This window comes from Malaclemys terrapin, chromosome 4 (genome assembly GCF_027887155.1).
Source record: "Malaclemys terrapin pileata isolate rMalTer1 chromosome 4, rMalTer1.hap1, whole genome shotgun sequence".
NCBI classification, from domain to species: Eukaryota; Metazoa; Chordata; order Testudines; family Emydidae; genus Malaclemys; species Malaclemys terrapin.
The window spans coordinates 68,813,267-68,831,673 of NC_071508.1; positions in this window are offsets into that span (position 1 = coordinate 68,813,267).

An 18,407-nucleotide genomic window follows, 5' to 3' on the forward strand; every position below is an offset into this window, starting at 1 on the left:
CAAGTTTCTGTTTGTGATCAATTTTGCTTTCTTGTTCTCATGCACTTGCACCGAGTTGCAGTTGTTTGGGTTCCAGTACGATAGTGGAGTGTTTCAATCAGAGATATTCTTAACCTAACACCTACGTCTAAACTCAAGAGCTGAACATTATGGGCCCAATTCATCTCTGCACCTAGCTGACCTCAGGACAGGACTTAGAAAGGGAGAAGGGAGGGGGTGACAAAGGGACCACATCTATCCCAGGCCATAAGGGGGATGCTTCAGTCCCCAGTGCACCTGGAGCAAACTGAAGGCTGCCCTAACAAGTGCCTGGGTGCCCTTAACCTCTAGAAGCCATTGTGGCAGCCAGGAATAGTCAGAGCATAGCAACTCTCTGGCCACAGCCTTGTACCTTTGAGAACTTCTCCAACACATCTCCTGTGCCAGTGGCTCCTCTGGGAGGTGGCACAGAGCTGGCTGTTGGCTTTACTCTATTCAGAGACTCCTCCAATGTCCCTGGGGGCCAGATCCATCAGCTTTACATCCCTTTTAAGCTGGGCCCACAGCACTGTGACATATGGGCCCCATATCCCTATAATGAGCAGAACGTAATCTTTGGATCTGAACACTCCTGACTGGATTGGTTTGGAATCCAGATCCAAATTTGAACTTTCTCAAAGTGCAGATGTTTGAATTAAGGGTTCAGATTTGTTCCATTACCTATATACACTGCAGATCTGTGCTACAAATTTGGATCGCAGGGCTTTCATTCAGCATGTCCCCAGTTTCAATTTTTTTTTAAATCAACAACTGTTTCATTGACATTAAAAGAAAGACCTGAAAACATCTCTGTTCAAATTAAGTTTTCCTAGCACAAAACATAAATTTGATGGTTAAACTACTTAACAAATGCCTTACAATCCTATGCAAGGTGCCAGAGACAAATCACCATCACCATAACTCCCTATCTATTACTCCCTTTCATTTAGCAAGATTTAGCTGCCACTGGGAGCAACCAATTCCCGCATTCGGTTTCACCCACCATATCCCTGTAGTTAACAAAAAACCTCCAGCTGTATTGTATCTGATCCTGCGTCCAAATTGGAGGAGTTTCAGAAAATTCAGAGGAGATGCAGCAACATGTACAATAAACCACTTCTTTTCCAAGACACCAAGACCCTTCATTTCCTTTTTTCATTTTTCTACAGGATGAGAGCCCTGCAGTGGGGCAGTCGGCTGCCCTTCAGACACATCCATGCAGCAGCTCTGACAATGCCAGCCTTGTCTCTGGGAAAACACTACATACATCAGACTAGCACTACTTCCATATTCTAAGAAATAAGATCACTATTCCGCTGTATGGATGATTAATGAAGCCATGAGGGCAGCCAAACCACTCCGTAGGGGTCAAGACAAATTTGACTTGTGTGATACTTTCATAAATCACTTTCTACAAGGACAAGTAACACAGAGAGATGGAACTTTCCTAGTGAACATAGTAGATGCCCAGCAGAGATTTGTTTGTGCCCTACCATACACATCTGGACAGCCCAGTAATCTCCTTTGCTATGTTTGGCTTATTCAAGATCTGGGAAACTAGTTTGCAGGGAAGATTCCTTGAACTTCTGTTCCTACTTTAGGCCCAATCTTGCAACCTTTACTCACATGAGTATCCTTGCTCATGAGATCTGTCTCATTGATTTCAGGCCCATATGGGTAAATGGGGATAGGTTGTTTATTTAAATTTGCCAACATCCCAATTTTCTAGAAATCCCCTGTAAATATATTATATGAATGACACCTCAATTAATTAGCAGTCAGAGTCAGTATGTCTAGCCAACCCTTCCCTGTGCATTGATGTCAGACATCTTAGACAACAATATACTGCAAAATAAAAACAGTGTGGTGTGCTTGGAGCTCTGTTGAAATAAAAAGGTTTCCATACAAAGATAGCTCAACGGTCCCTAAAGTTCAAGAGAGCTGGGATATCACCAGGAAAAATATCAACTGCATCCTGCTGTAAACAGTATCACATTCCAGTTTGGTTAACTACTGTTGGATTGAATAAGGTCCATTTTAGCAATAAGTACATCAGTCATTTATAGACAAAAGGGTTATTTCATTTGTACTGCACTTTCATTGAAACTCCATTCACATGACAGTTCTTGCTTCTTATGGATACAAATGTTCCATTTTCCTTCCCGTGTCATGTGTGTAATATGAACCATTGCTCAGAAGTAAAAGATTCATAGCATGGTCTGGCCTGCATAATTGTTTCTTAATTAATGTGTCCTGAAGATCTTCAAACACATGCCCCAAGCCAGCAGTCCTTACTCAGGCAAAATAAACTAAAAATACCCTTGACTCTAGTAGAAGATTTACCTAAGTAATGATTGCAGGAACAGGCCCAAAAGATGTAGTTTTATAATACAGTTTCCTCCATTCACCAGTTTAGCAATAAATCAAAATGGTTTATAGCCTTCTAACATGGCATTTTATAGTTGGAAATAGTTTTCATTTTATCATCACAGAAGGCAGTAAAAGGGATCAAATGTTTTGTTACGTCTCTGTTTCTAATCCACTTCCCTTCCAGTTTTATCCCATAGTCTATACACTGGAAAATGTATTTGCCAGTAATCTTGTGCCTCGAGGAAGCATCGTAGCAAGAGGAATCATTGCCTGCATAACAAATCTCCTTTATGGGCAGTGACGTTTAAGAAGCACTGGTACAGGCCAACAGTCCTAGGAACTTCAGTCAGGGGTTTGTTTATGAATATTCAGGGAGTCAATGCAACTCCCATTGAGTTTGTTGGGAACAAGATTAGGCCCTAGAGGGAAATTTTCCAACTTTTAGCCTAATTCCCCTTTGTCAAAGGTACAATTTATTGTTCATATTCCTTAAGTGAGTGCATGGATATGCCCTAGGCCATGATGATCGTAGAGTCAATAACAGTGCAGCTCACTGTAGATCCCTCAAATCTTTGCCTATCATCGTAGTATCTGAGCTCCTAAGTAACTTGTTACTGATCCTGTGAGGTGCTGAGTGCTCTAAATACCCCTGACTTTCCCATAAATATATTACAGAGCCACCTGGCAGACTAAGGATCCAGATCTCTGCACTTTAACATGGGAGCACTTACCCCCTTGAGGGATCATGCCCCTCAGAGCTCAATCCTGAAAGGAGTTCAGTGTCTTCCAGGGTCAGGCCCTTTGCATGCAAGATGGCTCTAGAGTAGATTATAACGATCACTGCCATTAACAAACATTTACGTTATTCATAGGATGCTTCTCACCAACAAGCCGACTAAATACTGAAAAAGATCCTGGCTCTACTAAAATGATATTAATAAACTTTAAGAGAAAGCTGCCAAATGAATCATGCTCTGGCTGTACTGTGGTGAATTCCAGAGCACATAATAATGCTCCCAGTTGTTTGTTTGAATCATTTTATGACGCTGCATGCACATTAAGCTGATGTACCAACACTAATGTACCATGCCTTTCTTGGAGCTAGAATTATAAAATATCTCATAAAAGTAAACAGCGTTATTGTCAGGTCCATGAATGATAATCTCACAGATGTAAATCATTAATCATAGAATTTATTAAGGTAATTAAAGTGGGTTATGTTGTGGTGGTGGCGATAGGGGTAGACTATGTTCTTTTGCACAATGCAGTTGTTCAGCACCTCGCAGGATCAGGCCCTGATAAAACAACCATAATCAGGCAAAGCAGCCTTCCTGCAGCACAGCTCATACTTGTGCTGTGGGAATGGAACATTTTGCTGCTATTCATATTTAACACACACAAACATTCCGACACTGCTGCTGAGCTGAGAGATTTAAAAACCTCCATTGGCATGCTCGTGCTTATGCAGAACTTCATTCTAGAAGCAAAAGAAGAGACTAGAAAGAAAAGATCCTAGAAGTGCTCTCTCTGGATCTCTGGGGGCCAAACATATGTCATCCAGACAGCGTGAAAGTATCCTTACTTTAGAAATGACAGAACCTAAATTTTACCCCAGATCATTTTTCTTGTAAATAAAGATAATGATTAAGTGATGATAGATAAAAATAAAGATTTTTAAAAAAAAACAATCACACATTTCCTCACCATACACCTTAGTTTATGAAAATGGAAATAGTTTTAAAAGCTGGAGTCACTTTTTGCTGTTTCTTTCTATCCTACCGTTTTGAATTCCATTTAACTTGCACAATTGGTTAGTTTCACTTTTATTTCTAGTGAGTTTTCATTTTCCCTTGAAGCATTAGCAGGCTATGGTGTTGTTGGGTTGACAATAATATTGCCAGACTTTATTTAAATCTCTAACCGCTCACACAAAAATATTGACATAAAAATTAACGGTGAACAAATTTGTTACAAATCTTGACCCAGCCAGTGCTCCACAACACAACTGGGCCCTATAACTCCACAGTGCTCTGGAATCTCCTCCTGACCCTGCCAGGGGGCAAGGCATCCCTGTCTGATTGACAAGCAAACAGCTTAGCTTAGGAAATAGTCAGGGTGCTTAGCAGCAACCCCAGCATAAAGGGAAAGCTTTGAATCAGGACCCATTGGCCCAGAAATAATGGCTCCTCTTAAAGGAACTGTACAAATTCTAAGTCCCGTTATAACACCCACCTATTCACCATCACTGTTGCCTCTGAGTGCTTGTCTACACTGGCACTTTACAACACTGCAACTTTCTTGCTCATGAGTGTGAAAAAACATCCCCCGAGTGCTGCAAGTTTCAGCGCTGTAAAGTCCAAGTCTAGACAGTACAACAGCACTGGGAGCTACACCCCTCGTGGAGGTGGGTTTTTTACAGCACTGGGAGCAGCACTTTAACGTTGCTAGTGAAGACGTGCCCTGATTGAACTCCACCTACAATGGCTATTTTTGGAGGGCACTGAGGTCCCAATCCCTGAATCCCCCTCCTTTTCCACTCCATGACTGCTTGGCAGGGGTTACTGCAGTACCTTTCATGAGGGACACAGGCTCTCTATCATTTAGGCCTCTGCTGGTCCTAACTCTGGAATAGACTCTGCTATACCAGACCTGCTTAGATAGCCTTGTGATCTATTAGGCCTGTGTAAAGCAGAAGTAAAGGGCTTCTGCATCCACTCCATTAGTCTTCTAAACACAAAACCTAAAGTTGAGACCCCAATTACCTGAGCTGGGGCCAGGGCTAGGAGATGAAAGCAAGGCTGAGAGGAGGGAAGATTCCAGGGACTGAACTATGCAGTGTTTTCATAGACTTACTAACGTTTGTAGGAATGGTTTGGGTGGAGGGGACAAACACACTGAATTGCTAGGACTAGTTTTACCAACACCCGGATCTAGGAAATCCTGGTGGAAGGGCATATAGTTCTCAGAGATAAAAGCCATCCTGCATTGACAGCTGCCTCTCTGCACAGCTGTGCTGGCTGTCTGGCCCTGCAGGAGACTTCCATTGGCCCAGTCCCCTACAGCTGTCTCAGGACTGGTTGTAGAGGATACACAACAGCATTTACTGCTGCCCTGAAAGGAAATCCATGGTAACATTCATGTTCACTAAGCATTACATATTCCAAAAATTGTGTAGCACTGTTGGTCACTCATCTGCCATCCCATGGGAATCAATTGCTAAAGTGCTGTGTCACTTTCAGAGTATGAATCCCTAACTCTTCATTTTAAAAGCTCTATAGACTAAAAGGTCTGCTGTTTTAGGAGTGTCAGATCTGCCAAACCATCTAGGTACTTGTATGGCCTTCATCACCTACATATCTGATGCTGAGTTTGGAGCACTTTGACCTGTCCAAGTCTAAAAGAAAGCTGGGTAGACTAGCAGATCTGACAGTCATAAAGCAGCAGACCTTTTAATTTTTTATTGCAAATGGAGAGTTCATGTGAAGGAACTACCTGGCTCCTCTACGTTGCAACTCCCTAGCATGGATCCATTTGTCCCATTAGGCAAGAGGTGATTAGGAGAGCCCATATCTTATAACAGCATTGTCTTCCAGAATCCACTAAGTCAATCAGACCTCTTAATAGAACTGAAATGTCTTCAACTGTATCAGACCAAAAAGAAGAAGAAAAAAAATAAGATAACAAAATAATCAAATTAGAAAAAGTCAGAGAGCCCTTGTTACAAGCTACAACCAGCCCCACTTTTGGGTTCACTCAACAAACCAATGCCAGATGCAATGATTTTCAGGTGGAAAGGAACTAACTCTGCAACCAGAATGCACCTCATGATTAGGGCTGGGCAAATAACCAATTTTTCAGTTCAGTGATCAAATGGAAAAAATAATTATAATACAAATATAATTTCAGATTAAACCAAAATGAGGGTTTTTTTGTTTTCCTCAAAATAGAAAAAAAATCATTTGGGACTGAGCAAAATATTTCATTCAACCCACAATACATTTTGGGGAGAGTTCAAATGTTTAATGGGTTGTTTTTAATTAAATTTAGATACATTCTGAAAAAGATTTTCTGAAATGAAAAGTCAAAACATTTGTTTCAGAGATGTCAAAATGAAACGTTTCCAAAAATTTATCTTCATTTTTTTCTTCTAAAACTATTTGCCAAATTTAACCTGAATTTATGAAGAGTTAAAATTAAGTTAAATTTAAATTAAATCAGCCCCCACCCCAAAAAAACCTCTATATTTTGCCTACCTCTAATCATAACCTCACATGACAGTTGTGGTCCACTGGAACAATGGAACTGTCAACCCAAAAAGTAAAACTTGTGTGAATCGCAGATAGTTTTCTCAGTAAATGACCAATGAATGTAGAATTAATTCCCAGAAGAGACCTCAGTGCCTTCAGACTTCCCACAACAACAACAAATATAAATAAAATAATACATGTCCAATCCTTGATTACTAGAGGGAAAAAGAAATTTCTGGCTTTCTATTTTATAGTATTAGAAGGCTCTTTGCTATTACAATGATGGCTCTCTGTCACAACCTAGGTAGATAGATCTAGATCTTAAAGGGGCAATTCCTATACAGTCACCACACCTCTCAAAAACTGTATACATGACAAAGACCACCATTGCTGATGCCTACGGATAGGCACCTTCCTCAACTGCCTCTCTTCAGCAAAGGGGCTGGAACAGCCACCCACAAATGACTGTTAGGCTAGGTCTACACTACCCGCCTGAATCGGCGGGTAGAAATCGACCTCTCGGGGATCGACGCTCTTACTTCACCAGCGGAGGTGGGAGTAAGCGCCGTCGACAGAAAGCCGCAGAAGTCGATTTTGCCGCCGTCCTCAGAGCGGGGTAAGTCGGCTGCGATACGTCGAATTCAGCTACGCTATTCACGTAGCTGAATTTGCGTATCTTAAATCGACTCCCCCCTGTAGTGTAGATGTACCCTTAGATTATCAATTGTTATTGTCATTATCATTTGAATATTGTGTGGGTCTGGGAGCCCAACTCCTCTGGAAATGTCATCTGGAGTCACTAGGTCCCATGGTACCTTTAATTTTAATTCCTTGACTGAGTGACATCAAGTCTGTCAGGGAAGAAAATGTACCTCATATTAGGACATTGGGGGAATACAGTGAGCATGTTCACTGTACCCGGTGATGCTCAGTTGAACTGGGCAGAGTCTGTGAACATGGCAGACTCCTTTGTGAGATTGTTAATGCCAAAACTACATAAGAATTATGAAGGTGCAGGAGGGAGAATAAGAATGAGCATCTGGTCCTATGTGCAGTACAGACCACTGGTATGTAAAGCCACAGGGTTTTTCCTGTATCTTTGCTCCTTCAGTGCTTATACACACTGAAAGGGATCACAGGATATTATAATTATCTGGATTACCATAGTGCCTAGGAGCCCTAGGCATGGACCAGTACCCCATTGTGCTAGGTGCTGTACAAACACAAAAAAGACAACCCCTGCCCTACAGAGATTAATATATAAAGAAAGTGAGCCATACCAATTTGTCCCAGCTAACATTCAACCTGCTGTGAAGACCATGGCCTATCTGCCCTATCTCCACAACTCCCCACAGTTTGTTTGTTTTATCATGAGTAAAGATGGGATGACTAGGACTGATATTGAGCTCCAAACACATGCCCATTCCTCCCCACCCCCAACACACTACAGCTAAGCAGCAAACAGTCCAGAAGATACATACTTTTGTGTGGCAATCTGTGCACGTGTACACTTTATCATATCTACCTAAAACACAAATAACCGATGGTGGGGGGGAGGAGACTCTTTTTGAACAATACATGGATTTAAAAAGTTTAAGTTTAGCTGAACGCACTCTTGCATTATTTAACACACGTTCACCCCTTGTTTTGTCTGCCCTATCCCCATCATTTACTGCTAAACAGGTCCCTTATCTTTATTGATCACTTCATTTATCTTTTCTTAACTCCCCTTGCACCGTCTGGTGCCGTGTGTCCAAGGTATTGAGGCTAAACATCCGTCTGTTCAGACTGTCATGACTGGTTTGCCTTTGAAATAATAGGGGGAGCAGGTGGTGTGACTAAGTAGACCCTCGGCAGAATAAGGGCACCATTGCTGTGTCCTGTCCCAACCTGCCAGTGATTCCCCACCCTCCCAACTGTTCCACATTAAAGCAGTCAACTGTGGCTTTACAGTCCAAGTTTTACACAACTGTTTTACAAACCAGGAAGAATTTCTTTTGTTGAAAATCTTTTGTTAGGCAGCACAGAATGGGGGTGGGGTGAAGAAAGCCAATTCCAAGACGGAGTGCATTTTAATGTGTATGTAGATATATCCCATGCAATGTGCCAAGCCATTTATTTCATACCTCATCTATTGCTGTGCCGTCTGTAAAGTTCTCATTAGAAGCAGTTGCACAACATATCTGGAAATGTTATTTTGTGTTAAAAACATCTCCTTGTGTAGTTATAGTCACATACTAAGGGGAGGAAATAAATTATTATGGCACCATTAGGAATATTTAGGGCAAATACTTTATAAAAGTGAAAATAAACAAGTAAACTAACTTTTTTAAGTGACTGATCTTTGGATAAAAGAATAAAGAGTGTCCAGTTTTTCAGTATTATAAAGTAACTAAAGCCCTTCTGAGTGAATAGTTCTCTAACATTTAGACCAGATGATACAGCACCTGAACAAATGAGCCAGATTCTAATCTCATGGCCAGTCTACACTAGAAACTTACATCTGTATAGCTAGGTCTCTCAGGGGTGTGGATTTTTCACACACAGCCCCCCCCCAAAATCACAAAAATCCACACCCCTGAAAGTAGTAGCTGTACTGACCTAACCCCGGGTGTAGCTAGTGCTAGGTCGATGAAAGAGAAGCCACTGCCTCTTGGGGAGGTGGATTACCTGTGCTAATGGGAGAAGCCCTCCTGTTGACATAGGTAGTGTCCAACCTGAACCACAATAGCAGCACCACTATCCCATTGTAAGTGTAGACATACCCTCAATCAAATATGAGTAACTCCACTGAAGGCAATGCACTACTTCTGATCTCACACCATTTTTATACTGATGCTACTCCTACAACTCCTTAGCATTTAAAATTGAATTAACTCTGAATTTATACACATATACCAGAGATCAGAAATCTATCCCACTAACTCTTGCACTTTACCTAATATGAAAACCACTGTTTATAGGGTTCAGTCCTGTAAACTGTTAAACACTCTAGCCCTAATCCAGCAAAACACCTAAACATATGAATTGTCCCCAAATTCAAGATATGTTTAAGTACTTTGTTCAGTTGGGGCCAGAGCCTGGGCACTTTGCAGAGTTGACCCCCAGAGAGAGAGCGAGAGAGAGCCAGAAGTATTTTTTAAATGTGACAGCTGTGAAGCCAATCTGGAATCACAACTAAAGATAATGCAGAAGCTGTAATTATCAGTTGGTTAGTTTTGCTTTTCTCCATGAAAATTCACCAACTGGGGTATGGGCAAAGGTTTCACTGCCAGAGAAGAGCTCCCCTTCACGCCACGCACACATTTTAAAGAGAACATTGCAACTTTATGTGCATTCATTGCATAGGGAAAATTAATCCATTTCACTGTAAAAAACAACAACTACTACAACAAGAAGACAGCCCACCGCACAGCTAAAACAGAAACCCAGAATTTTCACAGGCAAAAATATTGGGAAATGGTGAAAAATACAAGTTAAGACTGAAAATCATTCTGAGCCAGAATTTTGTTTACACAGAGGCCCCTCTGTACCACTGCCAGTTTAAAGGGCCTTTTGTATAAATGAGAATTAGGCTTTTTGCCTTTAACGACATGAGGACAGAAGGGGGTCTAGTGCATGTTTGCTCATTGCCAGCAAATTGGACAGTGCTCCCTTTCTTTTTTCAAAGGGCACAATAAAGAGCCTGATCCTTGATCCTGCAGTCACTTTTATAAATCTTTAATTTGTTTCGTTTTCTTTCCACTGTAGTCTTGCCTGTCCTCCACCACCATTCTCTTTACATTTTTGACTGTAACTTCTAGACAAAGGGTGAAACCCTGGCCCTATTGAAGGTAATGGCAAAACAGCCATTGACTTCAATGGGACCAGAATAGCACCCAACGGGTGCTCAGTCCTGCAGTCAACGGGAGTTTTGCCTGAGGGGGTCCAAATTTACTCTCTCCTTGTTAGGAAAGAGTTGTGAATTAAGTCTAATAAAAGTGTTATTTCCTAATAGGGGTGTGATCCTTCAAATGCTTCCTGTAATGTAAAAGTCCCCTGAATCCCAATTGAAACCCATAGGAATTGAAGTCATTTAACACCTCCCAGGAGCAGGCTGTACATTAGCTGCCTTCTCACTTTTCTCCACAAAGGGTTATAAACTCTTTTATAGCAGACTGTTGGACAATATAGAAAAACAAGAGACCATTTTTTTAGAGTTAAAAAAATTACGTCTGGATCACAGATAGACAGACTGAGGGTATCTGTCTATATAGATCCAAAATAACTTCGTAAACGTACTCAGTATCATATTTCTTCCTCTGAATATGAAAAAGTAGCAGCTGGAAAATGTGATAAAAATCTTCAAAAAAGTTATCTTAATCTCTGGTCATTTTAATATTATGATGTTCCTCTTGGCCTTTATACCTGTATTTTGTATAGAAATCCTAACGCCTCTGAAAGGCTGCCCAGCATTCAAAAAGCTATTTGTCATGTTCAGATCAACTAAACTACGCCCGTCATACTCTTTTTTTGTTTTACAGGAAAAACAAAATGCGGGAAATTGCAGCTTCGAGTTTTAGTTTAATCTTTATAGATAGAAAGACAAATAAAAGCAAAAATTAAGCATAGTGAAATTGGAAGCTAGGTGACAATGTGCTAATATTAACCTCTTGCCTCTATTGACCTGGATGCAAATTTGGCATATGTCACAAGTGAAGTGAGTTTGATGGACATTTGTCCACATCACAAAAGCCACCATATAATTTGGCACAATTTGTCACCGGTGACATTTTCTACTCAGGAGAGGCCAAGGATTGGAGCAGCACAGATGTTACAGGTCAGGAATAAGTTGCATTGGCAGAGATGTGCAGAAATTACATGGCATCTGCCTGCACTGTCCAGCACCATAAGTGTTTCTTTTTCAATAACAGTAAAATTAATCAAATGATATGCAAGTAATTTAAATACATATTCCAGTGTGTGTGTGGATGAGGGGCAAAAGATTATTTTAAAAGATAAACAATGTGCACCTGTTTATTTGACAGCAGGAAAATGTCTTTTGTATTCACACATGTGGCCCACAGAATATTATACATGGATTTTGACACACATGTGAAACAAGGGTGTTACTTGTTGCCCACATCAGGCTTAAATTAAAAGACAACACATTGATATCCTGACCACATGCAATGGCTTCATTTTAATTTCCAAATGGATAAAGGCATTTAAAGGAGGAGCGGGGATTCATATTGGCTTAGGCTAATCCCATTTCAAATACAATATCTGCATAATTATTTTAAATATAATTTAATACATCCCTTTAACAATCCACAAATTATCACTTGACAACTTAGAAATAATAGACCTTTTTGTTGAAAACAGAAAGCATGTGAAGACCAAAGGTTAAACAGGTCTTTTCATCATGATAAATCACTGGTTAATGAGGCCACTATTGCTGGGTATTATCCTTGCTCACTTTAATGCCATTACCTTCTGGTTGTAAAGCTGACACTACTAATGATCTTCATTCTTTGAACTTTTCCACAATATTGACTGGTTGCACTGAGCAGATGTTACTTGGATTTGACTGCAAAAGTGACAATTCTTATAATGGACGAAAACTGCTTTGAAAGGAATTATATTGAATTCAAATATATGTAGAGATTTGTAGACCAAAAACAAGAACCCTGATCTGCTTTCACAATTACTTAGTGCTGTGCAAATATCATAAGGTTATAGCAACTTCCAGGAAATCCTTTTTTTCCACTAAATAAATTTTCCAAATTTCTTTTTAATGAACTAATAGAAAGGAAACCCCTTCTTTACATTACTGACTAAAAGGTGTAGCCAATTGTTTGACTATACATATACATACTTTTAATATATATACGGGTGTTGGGAAATTACTTGCAGTTCATTCTTTAAAATGTCCAAGAGACCAAATAACTGAACTTAGCCAAATTTATTGTCTAAAGCAAAGCAGTTCAATATGAAAAGGAGACATTCCTTCTGGGAAGCAATTCTTCTCTTGCAGCATGTTCACCTTACACATAAGGTGTTCTTCAAAGATACGCCCTCAAACCTGCTTCTGTTTACATGGTGGTTGTTTAAAAGCTAAAAAACCCCTATATGTCATTTAAGTTTAAGTTCAATCCACTGGTTTCTGCCAGCTTTGTCCTGGGTACCTCCCTATACTTTCCCATAGCGCTCCATCCTCAGTGTTGATGTGCTGTGCAAGTACTTACTTCCTGAGTGTACTTGGTAAAAATAGTCACGCATTTTTGCTTTGACAAGTTTCCTATTTTCTAATGCCAACGTTGATTTCAAGTTCACAAAGCACTATGGGATGCTTGTAGGGTGACCAGACGTCCCGATTTTATCGGGACTGTACCGATATTTCCTTGTTTGTCCCACGTCCCGACCGACACGCGGTCGGGACACTGGACAAACAAGGAAATGCGCCGGAGCCTGGAGCCCGGAAGTGCTCGCACACCCCCCCGCCTTGACTCCACCCCGTCCTCCCCCGATTGGCTCCCTCCCCGAATCCCCGCCTCTTCCCCAGGCTCACCATTCCTCCTCCCTCCGCAAGCGCTGGAGGGAGGCCCAGGAGACGCAGGGGGAGCGCGGGGCCGGGGTGAGTGAGAGTCCGGCCTGGTCCCGAGCAGGCAGGACTCAGTTGGGTGGTAGGGAGAGGAGGGGGGCGGCCTGCGGGGCCAGGCGGCGGCTGTTGTTCTCCCCCCCGGGCAGCGGGACTCGGGAGCAGCCGCTGCTGCAGCTCCCACTGCCGCGGGGGAGGAAGCGGCCATGGCGCTCGGCGGCTGCGGCTCTGGCGCCCCCGAACCCCCGGAGCCTGCTGCGGGGACCTAGCAGCGCGCACGCTGGGCCCAGCCCCTGGCCAGTCGCGTCTGGGCTGCTGCCCAGCTGGTAGTATCTGGCGGTGGCCCTGGGGCAGAGGCATCGGCAGCCCAGCCCCGTTTGTTCCCCTGCGGGACCCGAGCGGGACGGGGGGGCTGGGGCCTGCTGCCCCCACTCCGGGGCCGCCGCGGGATAGCACCCGCTGGGCAGCAGCCCAGACACGACTGGCCAGGGGCTGGGCTGGGCTGGGCGCAGCGTGCGCGCTGCTGGGTCCCCGCAGCAGGCCCCGGTTTGGGGGGTTCGGGGGCACCAGAGCCGCAGCCGCCAAGCGCCATGGCCGCTTCCTCCCCCGCGGCAGTGGGAGCTGCAGCAGCGGCTGCTCCCGAGTCCCGCTGCCTGGGGGTGAGAACAGCCACCGCCTGGCCCCGCGGGCCGCCCCCCTCCTCTCCCTACCACCCGACTGAGTCCTGCCTGCTCGGGACCAGGCCGGACTCTTACTCACTCCGGCCCCGCGCTTCCCCTGAGTTTCCCGGGCCTCCCTCCAGCGCTTGCGGAGGAAGGGTTGTTTTGTTTTTTTTTTGGCCCCCCCCGCCACGTCGTCCCCCCCCCCGCGTCACCCTCTCCCCCTCCCCCCGCGTCCCGATATTTGACTTGTGTGATCTGGTCACCCTAGATACTTGACATGTGTGAATAGAATTGTGGGAATAGCATAACATAGTCAGTTAACATAACTTCCCAATGCTCATATATATATAAAGTATGCAGATGTATATTAAATGAATGCCATGCACATACTGTGGGGTATACTACACTTAACATAAGTATTAGCTAACAATATCTAGCTCTCTCTTACTGCTTTCATAAACAAAAGAATACTTATAGTTCTATATTTTAGGAATTTTGCATAAAGGACCTGATCCAAAATCCATTGAGGTCAATGGGAGTCATGTTAGTAGTCCTAACTCCTGGCAGGGCATGATGGGAAATAAGGGTGTTGCATACACACGTACAGTACACTTTTTTCAAGATGGAGGGAGACCTGGATGGAGCCAAACTCTTTTGCTGCTCTCTCCTCGAAGGTGTGAGCTAATAAGAAGCAACAAGCAAGAAGTTGGAGGCACTGTGGCCTATTAAATAGGGCACTGGCCTGGGACTCAGGAGACTTGGATTCTGTTCTTGGCTATGCTACTGGCCTGCCAGGTAACTTTGGATAAGTCACTTCACCACTCTGTTCCTCAGGTTTTCTGTCTGTAAAATGGGGATAATGATACTGACCTCTTTTGTAAAGTGCTTTGAGCTATCCTGATGAAAAGTGCTATATATTATTATTAATTATTATTATTATTATTACTAAATCCACTTTATTTTTACATTTGTTGTAATTTATTTTGTTTGGTAAAAAATTTGAGCAAAACCCCTCTGTAGTGTGTCTGAGAAGCTGTAGGTATCTTCTGCTCTCATTTGTTTTCGTTTGGGCAATTTGAAATACAGATCAAAGGGGCTTTGATTTATTTTCCTGCAGCACAGCGTCACAACACATGGTGAATTTGGTATCCAGCTGCATAAGAGTTGAGACTCAGTGTCACTGCCCCTTGGATTTGTAACATGCTGTATCACACAGTGAGGTCTGAAATCCTGGGGTATGTCACGCTTGATATTTTGAGTACATTTGCCTCCTCTTTGCATACTAAAATGCTCAAGTATGCAAATTGGGAGGCAGCATGCTAGGGTGCAGCAGAGCTAGACTAACAAATTCCACTTACTTGAAAGGAGGGAGGTGGGCACTGATGGATCATTGGAAGGCACGACAGAGGGAGGCATGGGGAAGCAGCATGTTCAAGGAGAGTTCAAGGCCAGATTAAGGTATATGCACTATATGCCCAGGCATAGGGCCCCAGAGCCTGGAATCAGGTGATTCTCAGAATCTCAGCTTTCATAATTTTAAAAGAGTGAAGTTTCTAGCCCTCATGGTTGTAAAAACAAGAGCAGAGTGCAATCACTGCAGCAATGGCTACCTAATTCTGCAGACAGTCTCAGACAATAGCTCTGAGAGATGCAAAATGCCCCATGCAGCTCAGTGGGTGTTAACTCCAAGACCCACTTCTCTCGGGGTATCTACCAATCCCATCCCAACAGGGGACTGTGTGGCAAGACAAGGAGAATGCTGTTGCTGTTGTCTCTACATCTTTGTGGGGGGAAGAGGAGCCCCGCCCACCACTGCCACTCCCAGTGGGCACAAGGTCATGGTGTGGAGGTGGAGCAATGGGTGGAGGCCCAGATTACCTTACTCCAGATTTAGCTGAGTGAGCAACACCAAGTGATAATCACCATAACCCCTCTCCTATTTGCAAACCATCCTTCTACCACCCTCTTGACTAGAGCTTCCAACTTGATCCCCTCCCAGATGCCAAAATCATAACAAGTCTCTACTCTTCCTTCCTCCAGCCCCAGAGCCATCCTGTAGCAAGTTCTTGTCTTATGTTAGTTGTGGCCTTCAACATTATTACAAAGGAATCAGTTGCCCCCAAAACAGATCAGCCCTGCAGTATGGTTCACGATGTATTTCTGTTTCATTGGTTATATAATGATGCAATTCACATGAACTCTTTGAGAGCAGATTTTAAATGCAACAGTTTTCAGCTACTTACCTATCTTCTCTCTTTAGTTCATGAATCAGCTGCACATCTATATGGAGGGAGGTGTAAAAGCAGCCTGGAAATGATGCTGGAAATTGGTGTGGTGAAAATGGGAAGGATTATGGGTATGGGGGAGAGAATTTAGCATGGTTTAATTCAAAACAAAACAAAAACAAACAAGTAATAAGACCCACATCAATCACAACTCTGTTCACTTGTTCGTTTCCCTGTCACTTTCTTTGTCTTTTCAGACTGTACACTCAGCGACTGGGTGCCCAGAGTATGTCCACTCTAGAATGTAAGCCCAGGATTAGTGGGATTTAAATCAGTTGACCTGAGTTAGCAGATCTGGGGATTGAGCATCTACACTGATTCTTAACCCTACGTTAAGAATTTTCTAATCTGAACTTGAACCGGGGGCTCTGGTGTCCACACTGCAGGATGCAGACCCGAACCAAACCAACCATATCCCAAGTTCCCTAGTATTCTCCCCAAAAGTGTCCGCTCTAGCCCTTTGACCATAGTACACTGTGGGAAAACTTCACTGCCCATCCTGCACATTACAGGCAGTTTGAACAGCCCACTAACACAACCTGCCAAGCAACATGGAGGCGGTCCCTTTTCAAGAACTTCTCTTGCTTGCACTTTCACTCCTGTGTCAGGAATCTGACAGAGCTTCCGTGAAGTGCTAGCAGACATTTCAGCTGTGTTTTCTGACCCATGAAAAGCACCTGACAACTTCAGGTGGAGCAAGCGGCTGAGGAGGAGTACCCAGGCATGGCAGACTCAAACTGGCTGATGCTACTCATTACTCTTGGTATAGCTGCTAATGCCCCAATGTAGACCAGTGCTTCTGACACTGGGCCAGAAGCACTGACTGGTGGGATCACATCATCATGCAGACTTGGGATGACCAGCAGTGGATCCAGAACATTCATATGAAGAAAGCTACATTTCTGGAGCTTTTTGAGCAACTTGCCCCAACTCTTCAGGGTAAAGACATGCATGGGGCCACGCTTGCCAGTCCAGAAGCAGTTGCTATATCTGTCCATTGCCAACCAGTTTGGTGTTGCAAAGTTGATGGGGTAAAGTGGTGGCGGAGGTTTCTGAGACAATCAGGCATCTGGTTTACCCTGAGGTGGCAGGCATAAAAAATATTCCCGAGGTAACTGCTGGCTTTGAGAGAATGGGGTTTCCAAAGTGTGCCAGGGCTATATATGGGACTCATATGCCCATAGTTTGCTCTCCTCAAGGAGCACATGAGTACATAAATCGCAAAGGGTACTATGCCATTGCTAGTCCCCTTGTGGACCAGAGAGGTCAATTTATCAATGTCAGCATGGCCTGTACTGGGAAATCTCATGATTCTGGGGACGGGGTTGCCAGTCAGAAGTATACTTTCATGGACAGACTCGAACACTACTCCCACCAAGTGACATTGTCATAAATGAAGTTACTGCTCCCCACTGTTATACTGGGGAATCTCCATATACCCCCTTTTGACTTTTGAAACCGTATCCTGATTTCAAAGGCCCTGGCAAATGATGGTTTTAAGTGGGTGTAAAATGGTTGTTCAATGTGCGTTTGGCAGATTGAAATCCCCTTCAAGATGTTTACAGACCCATTTGGATGCCAATGTCATCTGTGCTGTCTGCATTACTGTGGCTTGCTGTGCTCTTCACAATCATTGTGAAGCAGAGGTGAGCCATTTCCACCTGAATGGACCTATGACAGCAAGAGGATGCTGAATGGTACACTCAACCAGAAGTACATCTACCACAGCTGGAGCTGGATGCACCCAGGTCACAGAAGTAAGGGATGCTTTGTGTTCCCACATGATGGAGTTGCATGTCCCAATGAAAGAGGGGGAAGTAGTATCTCTATGAATGTTCTTGTGGTGGGGATGGGACTAGTTGATTTGGGAGGGGGCTCAGTGCTTGGGAAAAGCAGGGGACTTGATTGCAAAGCATTTCACTACTACATTTGGCTACACACCACAGCGTGGACACAACCTGCTTTTCACTGTGGCATGGCATATAGCTACACATGTCGCTGCCAGTGATGTGCAGGGTAGATATACTCATAATTTAAGTACACATACATGTAGATGCAGTACTGTAAGTCTGTGTATACACTACAGAATTTACTAACTCCCCCCCACACTTCTAAGAAATAAGCTACTGCAAATCTCCATTAAAACACTAGAAGAAGAATAAAAAGTAGTTCATGCTGCAGATGCAACCTTGCAGTGAGATTTAAGTCTTTCATAAACACACCCAGTTGGAAAACCCAACAACAG